The sequence below is a fragment of the Melospiza melodia genome, chromosome 4 (genome assembly GCF_035770615.1).
Source record: "Melospiza melodia melodia isolate bMelMel2 chromosome 4, bMelMel2.pri, whole genome shotgun sequence".
NCBI lineage: Eukaryota > Metazoa > Chordata > Aves > Passeriformes > Passerellidae > Melospiza > Melospiza melodia.
Window position 1 is genome coordinate 59,938,209 of NC_086197.1, and position 16,170 is coordinate 59,954,378.

Consider the following 16,170-nt stretch of genomic DNA (forward strand, 5'->3'; position numbering starts at 1 on the left):
ATGTCCTCTTGTGGAGCTGTAAGACATGTCAACCCTTCAGCAATGCACTTTTCAAGAGTTTTCCTCGTGAGTAAGAGGGGCAGTGAGTCTGCCTGAATTGCTAGGCTTGTATATGGAATGTGCTGTATTAATTTCAGGTTCCAGAAATTATTTTGAACAGATTGGAAATTTTTTTTCCTGTTTTTTGACGGAGGAGCATTACTTTTCTACATGATCTTTTTCCATTCAGTGTCTTTCTCCCATTCTGATCCTAGATTTGTATCTCTTTACATTTATTAGTTGGATCATGTAGACACTGATTTGGTGGGTTAGTCTCTGCTATTAGTGTAACCTGCTCCAACAATAACCTGGATAGCATAGAATATTGTTTTTCACCTAGGAGATGTGAAGTGGAATGAAATGAGAGTAAATGGTGCCTTGTGGTATTTGTATTCCATAAATCACATTTCTTACTCTGCTAGCTATGAGTCCCCTCATGTCTTGAGAGATGATTGCTGCAGGCAATTTTGAATGTGATTTGAGGGCAGGCTATAGCCCAAGTCCTGACCACAGCTGAGGGAACACCACAATCTCTTCTAACACTGGTCTTGGCATACAAGAAAAACATCACAATGTTAATTTTTTTCCTGTTTCAGCAGTAGATAGGACCACATAAATAATTTCTGCTTATGAGAATTTCCATACTAAATGAATGCAAACAAAGTCCCACAGATTCAAGAATATTTGCAGGACAGTGCTCAAAAGGAAAATGGCTCTGGCTTCACTTACAAGATGCAAACATTCTACTTTGTAACAGAAAAAAAGGCTTTAATTGAAGCGTGACTTTCACTAACAAGTTCTGATTTTGTTTTTAATATGTGCCATTGTGCTCAATGAGGGGAGAAGATTTTCCACAAGCAGAATTTAAATGTAGTATTTTAAATTCATGTAATGGAAAAAGGCCTATTAAATGTAGTACAGAAACGGCCAGTAGGCATGTTTCAAAATTTAGTGGGCACAGGAAGGGAGGGTAAGGTTAGCATGTCTTCATTATTTATCTACTTTTTCATCTTATGACTAGCTCAAACTGTACTATATTTCCTTTCTAATTTTTTGGAGTGCAGGTGTAGTTACATTCTGTACAAGTGATATTTTGGGGCAAATAGCAGAATTGCTGATGTCAACTGTTTGAAAACTGATACTGATCCAAAGAAAATGGCTTTCCTCATTCATCTTATATTGATTCTTGAGCTGTTGGACGTACTGAGATCCCATTTCAGATTTTCTGTAGGAGAGCTAAAACCTTTCAAGTTTGGCATTGTTATTTTTCCACTGACAGGTGATATGTTCATCTGATGATGCTGATCTGGATACTGGGCCAGAAGTTATGAGAGCTGGAATAGTGTTGGAAGGATTTATAATAATAATAAGTTTACAACACCTTAAAGGTCAGAGTGGAGATAATTCTGAATATCTGACTTGAGCTGAATTGTTTGTCTAGAATTTCAGGGTGGAAAGAGGGTTAGTCTATTTTGAGGGCAATATTAATGCAAATAGTTTGGTCCTCTCTGCTGGACTTTGACAGTAGGCTGGTGGGCAGCTAAGACCTGGTCTCTTTTGAGGAAAAAGATTAAAACTTTGTGTAATACGTGACATAAATAGTTTTTGTTCTTGTAAGAAAAGAAGGATGTGGCATGTGACTGTGATTGCTTTGCTTCCTATCTGACAGGCTTGGGGAAGGGATTTGGCTCCCAAATTTGCCTTCAGACTCCCCTCTGCTCTAAACATGAATTCAGAAACACAAATATCCATTCACTCCTTGTCCTTTGCTGGCCTTTGTGTTACGAAATTACCCACGTAGTGCTGGTGAATCTCTGTTCCTATGGGGGCAGCTGGAGATGCTGTCTGAGAGACATGGCAGGCTGTGCTTGTGTGCCTAGCCTGAAAGGGAGAGGGCAAAGATGCCTTTTCTTTGGGCATGCAGTTACCTCTAGGCTGGGTTTGAATGCAAAATGTGGATGGGTGGGAGCCTTAATTCTGGGAAAAGCTTAAGCATAAAAAAATGTTTGAACAACTTAGGTCAAAGCTAACAATCACCAAGACTTCCCCAATATAAAAGAAGGGAATTCAGTAGGCCAGACTACTCCTGCTTTCCAGAGAACTTTCTGTCTCCTTAGAAAATTGGTGTAGAAGAAATGAGTAATCCAACTGGAAAACATATTGATTAAAGATGCATTTTAAATGTATTAAGTGTTATGAAAGTATGAAGTTCTGTGCAAAATGAAACCAAAATTGGTGGATAATATGGCACTGTTATTTGTGTATCTCAATTTCCCTCCTCTAAAATCATACCCTGCAATTTTCTAATGCATTTGCAATAACTTTAGAAAAGCTTGAGAACTTTGGGATTCTGATGATCCCACAGTAACGCCCTTGCAGAAATGCAAGGTACAGGGGCTGGAAAGTGACATTATAAAATAAGAAAAAATGCAAGGTACAGGGGCTGGAAAGTGACATAAAATAAGAAAAACACAGCTGGAATATTCAATGGATAGTAATGGCAAATGCCATTTTCTTCATTCAGGTGAATGCAATAATTTTTTTTAACTGTTTTCCTTTTTTCCATATCCTTCAGCATCCACCAAAAATAGTGCTTTGGGTGGTATCCTCTGACCGAGTTCTGTGCAAGAGTAAGCAGAAGTCCAGGACTTTTTTTTTTTTTCTGGGATGCATGGCAGGTCCTGCTCATCTAGACAAAAGCAAGTGGCTTTTCAACACAGATTTTGTCTTGCTGCTCCTGAGAGTGAGAATGGCAGGGAGGAGTATGGACAGCCAGAAAAAAAGTATAATTCAAGATATGCTTCTTCCTGGGTGCAGCCAAGCATTGTAGAAGCTTCCTTGTTTCAGGATGTGATTTCTTGCTTCCTTCTTGCCCTTTGGTTTTCCTCTTGCTCCTCCTTTGAGAGGACTAACTGTTCTCTTGTGTTTCAGAAGCACCCTCTTTCCCTAGTTTCCTGGCAAATGCACTTTGCCATTCTCTTCCATCTTTGATTGACATTCAAGGTCTATTCAAGTCTCCTTTTTCATTCTCACTCCTCCCTTGCAGGGTCTCTGCCTGCCCATAGTACTCCCAGCTCTGTTCCCCTCCTCTCCTGTGCAGGGAGTGCTAAAGGGCACTTTTAAACCTTTCCTCTCTGTGCATGTCATGTCACCATGATTCAGTGCATGGTGATGCAGCATTGCTCTAATTACAGAGCACTCTGACCTGTGCTTGCTGAAGCTCTGTTGGTAGTCAATGAACAGCTCTGGGAAGATGATCCCTGTTGTGGCAGGTGAAACTGTATTATGAGCTATTAACTGTGCTTTTGTGTTAGCCTTCCTGATCCTGTAAATAGAGGTCTAGCATTGTGGAGCCCAGTGTTGGCCCCTGAAAATTACTGAATAGTCTTATTTATAAGTGCTTTGGCACTGATTTTCATATCAAGGGCTATTAAAAGTAATTAGGTACTGCAGCTTTATTAATTGTTTAAGAGGTTCTCCTTGCATCTCAGTATGAGGCTGATGTGATGCAGCTATCTTCTTGATAGTATCCAAGAGTGTTTTGTCTTTGAGTACATCTTGTTCTGGCTCATTTCAGAAATCTGCTCTTAGCTCCAAGGTCTGCAATTGGTCTGCAATCTGTTGGCCTGTAATTAGTACCAGTATTAAGTGCTATTACTCCACTGATCTGAACTGCTGGCTATTTTTAGATATGACATTGTTCAGGGTTTTGTTGCACAGCTTATTTCTCTCATCATCAATCAACAGGATGCTGAGTATAAAATCACTGCTGTTTTTTACAATAGTTAGTGCAGACTTATGGAGATACCAGTTAGCTGATATTTACACAAACTTATCTTTAGGTGGAGACTGAGGTCCAGTCCCAGGCTGAAGGGCTCTGCTCCATATCTCCTTCTGGAAGCTTGAAATGCTAAGTTCTTGCCTTGCCTGTCGGCCAGGGAGTGGATCTGCAGTTAATCTGCAGCAAAATCAGATACAGGCATGCAAACAAGTCATGCAGGTAACATCCACCATAATGGAAACTATGAAATCTATGTCAGTGAACTAAATACTCTTAAAGTCTCATTGAGAAGGAGCCAAGCTTATGTCTTATGGAGGGTCAACAACAGGAAGCCTGATATAATAAAAATTTGTGTAGAAACTAGGACATGTGCTGTGTCTGAATTCTACAGCTAATGTATGAGTTTTCTCAACCTGTATCTTCTCTTTGAATAGTAAAACTTAAGCCCCCTGGTGGCAGTAGTATCACTGAGTCCCAGTTAATATTAATCCCAGATTGTGCAGCCTTTCTAAAGTGACAGCTTCATATTTCAAAGATCTTTGAATGCCATTAAGTTTTTTTCACAAATGAAGCTATTTTGTCTCTTTCTTTCTCAGCACTATCATGAAAGAGAACTTGCTTTCTTTTACACCTCTAGGTATACAAGATTCACTGAATCCTGTGAAGAAAAACCATGTAGCCATTGAAGATACAGTCCTTGATTCTGAAGGAGAAACTTTTAGTACTTTAAAACCCAGAGAGCAGACTAGTCTACTTATAGATGCAGGTTGAATGAGAGGTAATTAAATCTAAATTAGAAACCTTGGCAGTTTTCATCTGCGATTTTAGAATCTTAGAAATACTTACATAAGGAAGAAAAGGATGAGGGAACAGAACTAGAAAAATAGAAGTCGGGAGATTACCTACAATATGGATATTTGCTGCCTATGCATACTAAGCAAGTCATCACAAAGTAAGATAGAAATAGGATCAGAAAACAAATGGGAATTCACCCTAAAATAAACTAGGTCTGGGGAGAAATTTTCATAGAAAGAGAAATGCTTGAAATGTTTTACTTTGAAAAAATTCTGGGAGTGAGACCATGGTGTTGACCAGTTATGATGTTGCAATAAATTTTAATTATTTTTAATATTTGATAGCATTCAGAGGTGTCAACAATAAATGAGGAGGCTTTTTCTATGAAATGTGTTATTGTTTTACCTACACTGGCTGACTAATTTTTGCTTAAATCTCAGGAGTATTATGAAAATTCATTCATTCCTGTGAAAAGCTGTTTTTTAGAACAGTTAGAGCAGATTTATGAAGATAGCAGTTAGCCAGTATTTATGGCTGAACATTGTGATGCTCACTCATAAGAGCCAAATGTATTCTAAGAGATCTGGTGCAAATGCAGGCAGGACCCTCCTGAGCACCTCCAGTTACAGTCTCATTTCTCTGGGTGTAGACATGAGCCTCCTCCATGGGTAAATGAGACACTTATACCTCTGCTAAAAGTGTCCTGTGGTCACTCATCAGAGGCCTGCATTGCTGATGTGGTTGTTCCCCAGAATGAAAAACTGCCTTTCTTCAACAAGGAACTGAAGCTCACAGAACAGAAACCTTTATGAGGTCTGTTTTCCACTCTGGTTACTGAGCTCTCTGCCTTCCATAGGAAAGCAGAAGAGAAACCCTCCTACAAAACATGGCAAATAACTAAATTGAGCTTTTTTGAGTTAGTTTTGGAAATATCTCTTCTCTTTGGGGAAATAAATAACTTATTATTAACCTTGTTAGGAAACACTGCTGCAGATCATCTCTTTTTAGTGTTTCATTTCTAAATTGCATAAATGTGAAATTTCTAGGCCTCAGTGAGATGTCTCAGTAGTTAATATAACCTCAGTGAGATGTCTCAGTAGTTAATATAACTTCTTACTTCCCCTACTGCACAGCTTGCTTACCATGTGTGCTGAATCTGCCATCTTCTTTCCAAATTTCTGGAAGCTGGGTACACCAGCTAGGGTATGCGTATATGTGTGAACACAATATATATGTACCCCAGCTGTCAGATATTGCCATACCTCATGCTCCCTCATCCCCATCTTGAATTGCAGCTGATTTGGCTTGTATCAACAATAGTGTGGGCAGCAGGACCAGGGTCAGGCAGGGGCACTGATCACCCCTTGCACCTGGCACTGGTGAGGCCATACCTCAGATCCTGTGTCCCATTCTGGGCTCCTCACTGCTGGACATTGAGGTGCTGAGCATGTCCAGAGAAAGGTAATGGAGCTGGTGAAGTCTGGAGCACAAATATCATGTGGAGTGGCTGTGGGAGCTGGGATTTAATCTGGAGAAAAGGAGGCTCAGGGGACACCTTATCGCTCCCTAAGACCACCTGAAAGAAGGGTGTAGCCAGGTGGTGACTGACCTCTTCAAAGTAAGTAGCAATAGGTTCAGAGGAAACAACTTCAAGTTGCACCAGAGGAGGTTTAGATTGGATATTACAAAAAATGTCTTCAATGAAAGGGTTGTCAAACACTGGAACAACCTGCTCAGGGAAATTGTTGGAGGTATTTAGAAGACATGTAGGTGTGGCACTTTGGGAGAGGGTTTAGTGGTGCACGTGCAGTGTTGGTTCAATGGTTGGACTTTATGATATTAAAGGTCTTTTCTAATCTAAATTAACTCTATGATTCTGTGATACAGTGTACATAAATAACTCTATGATTCTGTGATATTTGTTCAATTTAATCTCCTTGTGTGTGTGCTTGGGAGGGCTGAAGGACAAGGAGAAGTTCATGGGTTTCACGTGTGCATCCTGTCCTGCTTCCACCTGTTCGGGATAGTGCACAGGGCAGACACCTCTCCTGCCACATTCCTGCTGTGGCTCTGCTTTGAGCATTCGAAGTAATTTTGTGCCAGATCTTATATTTTGGGGTCTTGGCTTTCTTAGGCATTCTTGGGTGCCATGAGAAGGTGCTGTGTATGAGGAAAGCAAGAGCCTGCTGGAGTGTTTTAGAAAATGAAGGGCTGGTGACTCAATTCTGGTCCTCTAAGCTGCAGAATTGAGTACTGGGTATGGCAAGTCAGTCTTTGTTCTGTGACAAAATACAATTTGGGGATTAATATTGTGCAGGGAGACAACTCCAGCTGCTTCTAATTTCCTTACTAGGAGCCCATCTGTCTAGCTGCCAGGATGTGATAAAGTTGTATCACTAGTTGCATTGATTCATATTCTCTTTTTCTAATGATGCATAGAGATCTATTGCCCATATGTTCTTTCCAGTGAGTGTATCTGCCTTTCATACAGTCTCTCCTGAGGGATTATTGGGAAATGGATAGGACTCCTGCAAGCAGACTGCTAATCTGTGAAGAGATCCTGAGGAGGGAGCTGGGAAATTGTTTCCCTTCCCCATGGTCTTGTGTGATATATGTGCATCTGAGTTCTCCCTAAATGGGTTGTCACTTCTTTTTTTATTTCTTCATTAAAAGATGTGTCACGCATGTCTTCTTCCTATTTCTTATGGCTAATATGCAACTGAGCAAGTTCTTCAGTATCATGTCAACCCTAGAAAATAATGTATTGGCTAATTCTCAGTGCAGATAAAAAATGGCTTGGGAAAAAGATGTTGAATATGCTTGTCCCATTTACATGAGAGCAGTGGCTGCATTCCTGGGCCACTGGGGCCTCAGTTAAACTCTGAAATATGGCAAAGAATCAGCATCTGCTCATTCATGTATTTATTTCATTTGAGTTCCCTTGCTACCGTTTGCTGTTACTTCCACATTAGAGATGGTTGCAATGAATTGTATTCTGAGGTGCTCCTTAGTTGTTCCACTAAGGACTAAGCAATCTACAACACTGTCAAATGGAGCATCTCACTTCAGTCATATTATACTGTGTTTTGCTTTCTTACTGAAGGATCTTGACTCTTCGTTCGGGTTTTAAAATGCTGATGTTAATCCTAAATGGACTAGGATCCACAGGGTGAGAGAGGAATTCTCTGTCAGACCATAATCTACAGGCAAAACACAAATGTGCTTAAGCTCATTGTTTTTATTGTTCAAAAGAATAACTGGCTGGATCTGCTGGACCATTGGCTTGCAGTGGCTAGAGCAAGATTGTGTGTGATGGGATCCAGATGTGGTGTTTATCAGTGAGGCTGCTCACCACCCTCACGCAGCTTTGTCTTCTGGCTTCAATAGCCTGATTGCTAGATTAGAAAAAGTCTTCATCACACTTGAGACTTTTAGTGTGCTTGTTTTAACTGGGCACATTGGCATGTTAACAAGTAGCAGGACTTTATGTACAGAAGTGGAAAGTTAGCATTCTTTCCTTAGTTTCCCATGCCTAAGAAGAACCATGACACAGAACTTACCTTTTACAATACTTGGACTCTGAGTATTTATTAATTCTTATGTACATGAAACTTCTTTATGTGAAAATGTTCTCCCTTTTTCTGAGCAAATATTTTAAAAAGCTTAATTATTCCCTGATTTCGTTTTTCCAGAGTTCTTACCAGGATAGAATCAAAGAATTTATTTCACTGGCAGTGTTGTTATGGTTATATGTGGTTTCCAGTCAAGTAAGAGATGACAGGACACTCACTTAGTAGGCTGGTTGGTCTGTTTTAAAAGAATTGAATTACTGTCTGAGGCACATCAAGCATATCAATAAATACCATTGCTGTCTGCAAATATTTCTGGAGTTTGGTCAACTTGCTCTTAGTTGGTTTTGGTTTGTTTTTGTTTTGGGTTTGATTTTGGTTTCTTTTTGGTTTGTTTTTTGTGTTTGTTTTCTGTATTTATTCCTTGTACTTAATGAAGTAAGCAGACTACTTAAAGGCACACCATGTGGATCACACTGGTAGTTCACTAACTAGTTATGATCACAGCTAAGGGCATTAGTGAAAAGAGTAGTAACATCTACAGCATAGAGTGTACTTCATAACTTGTCTCCACGAAAATAAACCTCTTTATCTTTTTTGTCTCATTCCCTTCCCTCTCCCCTCCAATGCTGAGGATGCACTTTTTAATATTACTTTCAAATTTTCTGTTTATGAGCTGTTGTTGTTCCTGAACAACAGGAACAACAGCAGCCAACAGCTCATACAGAATTTTTCTCATACAGAATCGTTTGTGTCCTGCTCATTCCCCTGTACGAAGCCATTTCCTAACTCTGCAGGTTAGGTCCTGACCATCTGGGCAGGCTTCAGGTGGCAGCAGATCCCCAGGGAACTGTGACAGATATAGAATGTCCAAGAAATATCTGTGAAGGGAAGGGGAAATGTCCTTAGGACAGAACAACACCCTGCAAGAAACCTAAGAATAAATAGAATCAACATAGCATAGCAAAGATACCAAATAACAAATTGGGCAGGATGGAAACTTCTTTTTGAGTTTTATATTCTCAGAGAATAATTCTATCAAATGACAGAATGTCTCAGGCTGAGTGGAAATGCCTTTGCTGCCTGTTATTCTCTGGGAAATCCACTGACCTCTGGTGAACATTTTCAAACAGCTCATGTTTGCCACTCCTTGCTGCCCTACCTGTGAGTCAGGAGTTCACAGTCCACTATTGGCATTTCACATCATCCAAGTAAATTTAGCAGGCTTTAAGTTGCTTGATCTTATCCAGACCATTCAACAGCTGAACATAGAGGTCATAAGCTTCATTTTCTCAATGCATCAGGTTTCTCTTTACACAGATGTCAATAGATACCAGCAATGTGTTGAAACATGTGCAGGAAGGTATTTCTGCAAGAGATGAGCCTAGCTGCACTGTAGAGGCTGTGCACTTCAGCTAGTCCAGCTAGGAGAAAAAAAAGTGCAATGGAATCAGGTATTTTTGTAGATGATTCTAAATGAACAGAATTGTACCAGGCAGGAACCCAGGGCAGTGTCCTTGCTCACATCCCCAACACTCTGGGTGACTCCCCAGTGCTTCCTCTGAAAGCTGCTTCTGTCACCTCCTGCTGCACTTGTTCAGCTGTGCTCAGGGTTTCTCAGTGCTTGATTGGAGAGGTGCAAGCCACCCCTCCAGAATCCCTGAGCTGTCACTCATAAAAACCTTTCTGACCAAAGCATTTCTCTGCAGAGCTTTGCCATTAAAGGTTCAACAGCCTTTGGCCTTCCCCAGTCTGGGATGGGAGGAGGGAGGAATGCATACATCTCTGTCAGCAAACATCTGTCACGCTTGTTGGTCCCCAGGGGAGCACTGTGTCCCTTTAGCTCCTTCATGTTTTTTTACATTGATGTCAAGTTTGGATTTTCTGGGTTTTCTTTTAATCCACTAACTAACTAACTAAATAACTAAATAACTTAACCAACTTAACTATTTGGTCATAAAGGGAAGTGATACTACTGTCCTCCCACTGGTTTTGTGGAAGGTATAGAAGTTTCTTCTGAATTTATCTGGAAGATTGAACAATTCCAGCCATAAATGCTTTAACCTGATTGCTTTACACACACATGACTTTATTAAATTCAATAAAAACTTTCCAGATTATCAATTGATTAAAAAATGATTAATTTTACCCTTTTCTCATCATTGTTATGGAGACACTACTCTGGAAATATGAAAAGCATGTGCATCTGTCAAAATTACAGTTTTATTAGAAAGGTTGAGTATTATCTGTTAAAACAGGAGATTTGTGAAGTGGACACTCGTTAGAAACTCAGGAGCGGAGCATTTACTGAAAGGTTAAATAAAGTGGGGCACACTATGTATTTCCCTTTCCCCCCTGCTCTCTCCTGACTGGTAGAAGAGATGGATGTTATTTCTCAGACAGGTGTATCTTGTAGATTAATCCCTTTAGAAATATTTTAGAATAGAATTGCGGCTTACAGTGTCTAAAATAGCTATTTTTCATAAATATGCAAGGGCCTGCTTCCATCTTTGCTAAAGAGGTTTTCTAGTGTCTATTATGGTGATGCTAAAAGCTATTTTCATTTAAATGAGGCAGTTTGTATAATGACCAGAGAGCAAGAAAACCAAAACAATGTGCCATTAATACACACCTCAGACACCTTCATATGGTCTAAAGATATTTTAAGGATCGAGTTTGATTTGACATCTTTTAATTAGAAGCTTAATATTGATCTGTTTTCATGCCACAATTAACTTGAGCTGTTACTAATGAATTCCCCAAACAGATTTTTGTGCAAGTTGTTTCTACCCAATGGCTAGGAGCAGGGGAGTGCTGTGGAACTAGACAAGCAGTTGCAATAATAATGTCTAGGACTCATTGCCTCTTAGGGCTTGACTTTGTCAATTGCTTTGTTTTCATCAGCTTCACTGATTTTATTAATTTTTTTTTACCAGAATCAGAGCCAGCAAATATGTAAGCAATCAAGTAGGTTTGCTTTTGAAAAGCATCATCTATTGGTCATGTTCAGCCTGTGCTGAGGCAGTGCTATCTTTGGGCTGCTGTAGGGAGAGTCCAGTTCCTGCTGTAGTTGAACTTTATGATTTGAGTGAATTGTTTCTGCCAAGACACTCCACAGTATTAATTAATTTTTAGCTGCATCAAAGTTTGGGGCCAGGATGTACAACTTTTCAATGCTGCATTTAGCTGTATTACGTCTTCTCTGCCAATTTTTGTACATAGCAGCCACAAATCAGACCTTCCTAAGTAAAGGGATTAAAAACAATGACTTTTTTCTCCTTGCCCTCTGTTTTATGAGGTGTCACATCACATTCATGACAGTTTTTAGCTTATAATCACAAATTTGCACTATTAAAGAGTATAGAAGCTGAGAATCTCACTTGGTTTTATCATTGCAGGACTGGGAGCTTTGAGAAACACTAAATGTCAGGAAATTTGGCTAAAATCATGCTATTTGCTAGGGCTGTGATGGGACAGTAGAGCCCTCCCTTGGTTCTACATGGAGGCCTGCAGAAAGGCCTTGCACTTCTCCCAGTGATACCAAGGGGCCAAAGTCTCTCAAGTGATTGAGGCCTCCTGACCCAAGAACACAAGCCAGAAGTGACAAACAAGTAAATGTCCTTAAGGAGACACACCCTGTGAGCGTGGTCCCCTTGGAAAGGCTGGGTGGGATCCCAGCCATGGCTTCCTCTCATCTCTCTATTAGCTAGCTGTCCATGGATGGGGAGTTGAGGAAGCCACCTACTTCTCAACCCCTGCCAAAAATGGATTACTTAGCCCATGTGCAGCTGCACTGTGGAGACAGCTGGTGCCATGAGAACTCTTACTCTAGGTGTAGGAAAGCTCGTGGTCTGGCCTTTTGTCTGAACAGAAGTGCAGTGTTTATCTGCCCTTCAAGAATACAGAAGAAAGTAGTATCTGAATGTCCTCTCTGGTAGTGAGCATAGAGATTTACTTGTTCTTCATGGAGAAATGTTAGGAAAACAGTGTTTACAAGGCAGAGATCCTGGTGGCATTCAGAGTTCTCACCTGCTTGTTGGTGTGGCAGCAGTCTGATTTATGGGGGCACAAGAATAAAACCTAAAATTAGTAATAGTTGTTTGTAGTTGCACACTCTGACCCACTCAAGATTTCATAGCTGTCTACAATAAAGAATTAAAACCAAAGGTATGTTGTTAACGTTGTATTATTCTTATGCAGTGGCCAAATAGGAGACTGATTTATTAGAGAAAATGTCAAGAGTGAAACGACTCCTGCATTCCACAGAAATAAAGAAGAATGTTGTTGTCTTTTTAATTTCCATGTTTGCATCACACTTGAAATTGGTATTTCCTAATATGATTTAAATAGGCTGCAAATATTCTTATCTGATTTTAAAAACCTGATTATTTTATCCCAAGAAAGAGCTGTGCATCATTTGAATGACACACGTTTCAGGGGCTGCCCGGATTCTGCTGGAAAGTCATTACACTAAGGATGAGCAATGGCATACATTAGAGACTCATGCACTCTCTCTACTCTAGCATTATAAGTATATGCAAGAACTCTGCCACAGGCTTTGATGCTGAACTTCAGTCTAGATCCAGTTCTTGAGGATCCTGACAGTTTTATGTTAAGAGTTACTCAGCCTGACACATTGCTGAGTCTCTTTTCTGTAGTCTAATGCTGGGCAGGGTGCTCCTACCCTGGGGGAAATGTGAAGGCAGTTGCCTAAAGAGCATGTGTGTGATAAAGCCATTTCCTTTATTGCCATTGCAGTCTCACTTCCTTAATTTAGATGCATACCGGTGGAAATTGACAGCATTGTGTGCAGAGCTCAAATGTACTCTCTTCAATCAACAAAGCTAAGACTTAATGACTCGTGCTAAAAAACACAGCCCCAACAACCAGGTATCTGTCAGGTGAGGTATTTTGGTTATGATGTCCTCTTTGGCTCGATGAGGCATGTGGAGCCCACAAGCTGTGTTCTGGAGTTAAGAGAAGTTGAGAAATGAGCATTTTGAGTCAGTTGTGTTGACTATTCAGAAAGTTTGGTTCTGCACCCCCGATGACACTTCAGCTGCGTACCATATCAGCTCTCCCACTTCTCACAAGGTACGTGCTGTTCTGTGACTCTCCATCGACACTCAGCTTGCCAGCAAGCAGCTACTGCACGGTGCTTGTGGAAGTGATTTCCTAGAGGGGAAGATGTCAAAGAGAAGAGGCACAAACTGCACTTGACATGCAAAAAGGGCTTGAAAGGAAGAGGCTGATCATTGTCTTCTGCTTCTGTGCTGTCAGATGTGCCTGCTTTGATGTTAGTTGTTTTGGTTTTTTCTAAGCTACTGGATGGGTAGAGTGATGAAGGCTTTAATATTACCAAGAAACTGGGAAGATCTGGGCCTCTGCTGAGATTTGCAGGAGGTATTGTATTAGGTATGTGTCTGGAAGATATTTTTGTGGTGAACTGTCTGTTCTTCATATTGGATCCAGTAGGAATGCTTGGAGAAGACAGTTGAATCTATGAAGATTAAAGAAAGTCAAAGGGAAAAAGGGAGAATTGGGCAAAATAATGGGAGATGTATCAGTCTGAATGAAGCTACTTTTTCTCCAAAAATTAGGTGTCTTCAGGTAAAATGAGGAATCCCATACCAAATGTGTTACAGGTAACTGTTTATTTTTGATATTTTATCTGACATGGATTGTTTTTAAAGGGTCTGGAAACGTTTTCTTTCTATTCTCTAAGTTTTGCTCAAAAATAGGTATAGCCAATGACATTTGTGTAACAGTTTCTTTGTTTCCCTTGAAAAAAATAGGAAAATAGGCGTTTCTCCTCATGGATTTGATTTGTTCACAGTGGGTGCAAGCCAATGCTCCTTGAGGCTGGTTATTTTGCTAGAAGGGCAAATACTCATCTATGGATTTCATCAGATTAAGATACTGGGAAAACCTGGAGTACTAAAATCAGGTGAAGGATGCTGGTTGTCTCCATATCCATGCCTAATTTAAAGACTCAGGCAATTACTAAGCTGGTGACAACAGTCATTTCAGCAATGCAGATTCCAGTTATGACTAGAATAATTAATGTCTAAGTGTGATATCAGAGAGGTGCTTTGTGTTTGTGTCAGAGTCTTGTTACCAGGTGACACTGGGCTGCTCTGGCGGTAAACTTTCCTCCTGTAGCAGCAATCCCCAGCATGTGGCACAAAAGTAGCCAGAGATGGACGGTGGGTTTATGGGCCCTGAGATCCCTGAGGAAACAAGTGGGAACAGGCTGAAAGCAAGTTTAGCTGCTGGGGAACCCCTTGTAGCAGCCATTTGGCTGCTTCTGAGGGATGGGTCAGATAGGACTGATAGAGGTAATCTTTCAGCTCCCCACAGATCTCCATCTATATTTGCCTTTTTTTGGTGGCAGTTCAGGTAAAGGAAATCCCTTTGTGTATGTAAGAGTTTTGACATCTGAGTGAGGAGCCTTGCAAATACTCTGTTTCCAAAGGACTGCTTTGTATACTCCAGCCTTCTGCAGATCAGCTAAAATCTATCAGTCTATTTTGCCTACATATTGCTGCCTTTCTTCATGCCTGGGAGGGAGTTTTTACTAGATAAGAACCCAAGTCACAGACTCAAAGACATGCAGCTGAATTTTGTCATTGACTCATCACATGCCTATTGATAATCCATCTGCAAATAAGTGTCTGTAATTTGGGGTGTCTCATCTAAAGACCTCATTTTCAGTGCTAAAAATGAGACTAATGCAGATAACACAAGGATATTGAGATTAAATGCTCACTGTATCTAACTATTGAAGAGCTGTTTGCAGGTGTAGTGTACTTTTTAATGGCTAATAAGTGTTATTTAACAATACTTTCAGCCCTAAGAATTCCACCGTTCCGAATCAAGCTTTTATTCTATTCTAACTTCTTCATAGAGATTTGTTTTCCAGTTATGACTGTGTAACTTGCCACATGCTCTCATCTGACCCACTTATTAACTCTTGACAGTGAATGGAATTTAGTCTCATCTGTCTCAGTAGCTCAGATGTTCCCAGACTTTATCCTGAAAACCATTGCACACCGTTAATGTAGTAATCCTCACTTTACCAGAGCAGTTGTCCCATATGAAGCAGTTGAGGGCTGAGAGCCCTACTCAGTAAGCAGGGGTGGAAGTTTAAAAACCAGTCTGTGCCATACTCAGCAGGAAGCTTTCTCAACTGTTGGAAAAGGGACTCGATTGATTGACTGACTGCTCAGGCAATGGATCACCCTTTGCAGATATCACAGAGATGCAGAGAGCCTTTCTTCAAAGAAAGCACCTTCTTGTCAGTTCAGATTATCCCATAATAGCTTGTGCTTCATCTCTGCTTATACCAAGACACAGTGAACTAGGATAATGCAGGATTTTCCTTATTCTTGGTTTCACTGGCTGGAGATAAGTTCCTTATTCATTTACTTAGAACAAGTGACAGAGCAGTCTGTGGAAAGTAGCCCAAAAATGCTGATCATTATCTGTAATTTTCCTGTGCTGTTTATCAGCCTTTCATAGAAGTGATTTCCTTTTTGAGACAATTTCATGCCTTGCTAATTTCTAATGTGTATCTTGCTGCATCTTCAAAGGTACAATTTTAGCAGAGATTTCTACAAAATCCTTCTCATTTCCCAAATTTTATAATATTCAGTATACTTTGGTGTGAATGTCATTAGGCTTTTGAATCTATCAATCTGCTGTGTTGCCTCTTAATTTTCTAGAAATACTCAGTTCCCTATACCAATTCATGATTGATGATACTTCTGCAGCCTGGCAGAATCCAATTACTTGGTTTAGCAAAACTTCACTTTTCGAGGGGGGTCACACTGAAAGCACATACTGTCAGAAGGAGTTTGGGGCACTTCCCTATTTCCTTCTCCTTGCAGATACTTTAGTGTTTCAGCATTCATTGAGCTGTGCTGAAACCCTGTCTCTGTAAGAAAAATTCCTACTCCAACTTTCCCCACACAAAGCTGACACAGA

At 40.3% G+C, this 16,170-nt stretch overlaps 1 protein-coding gene across 3 annotated transcripts in view; it reads left to right on the forward strand.

The window, feature by feature from the left end:
* TMCC3 (transmembrane and coiled-coil domain family 3) overlaps positions 1–16,170 on the forward strand; it is a 133,000-nt gene that overhangs the window by 49,873 nt on the left and 66,957 nt on the right. The window contains exon 1 of one of the 3 annotated variants that reach the window (XM_063154892.1): positions 13,580–13,599. The exons of the other annotated variants lie outside the window; for them this stretch is intronic. The gene's annotated coding sequence lies outside the window, so the exon portion shown is untranslated. Of the gene's footprint in view, positions 1–13,579; positions 13,600–16,170 lie in introns of those variants that run through there. 3 annotated transcript variants of the gene reach the window in all.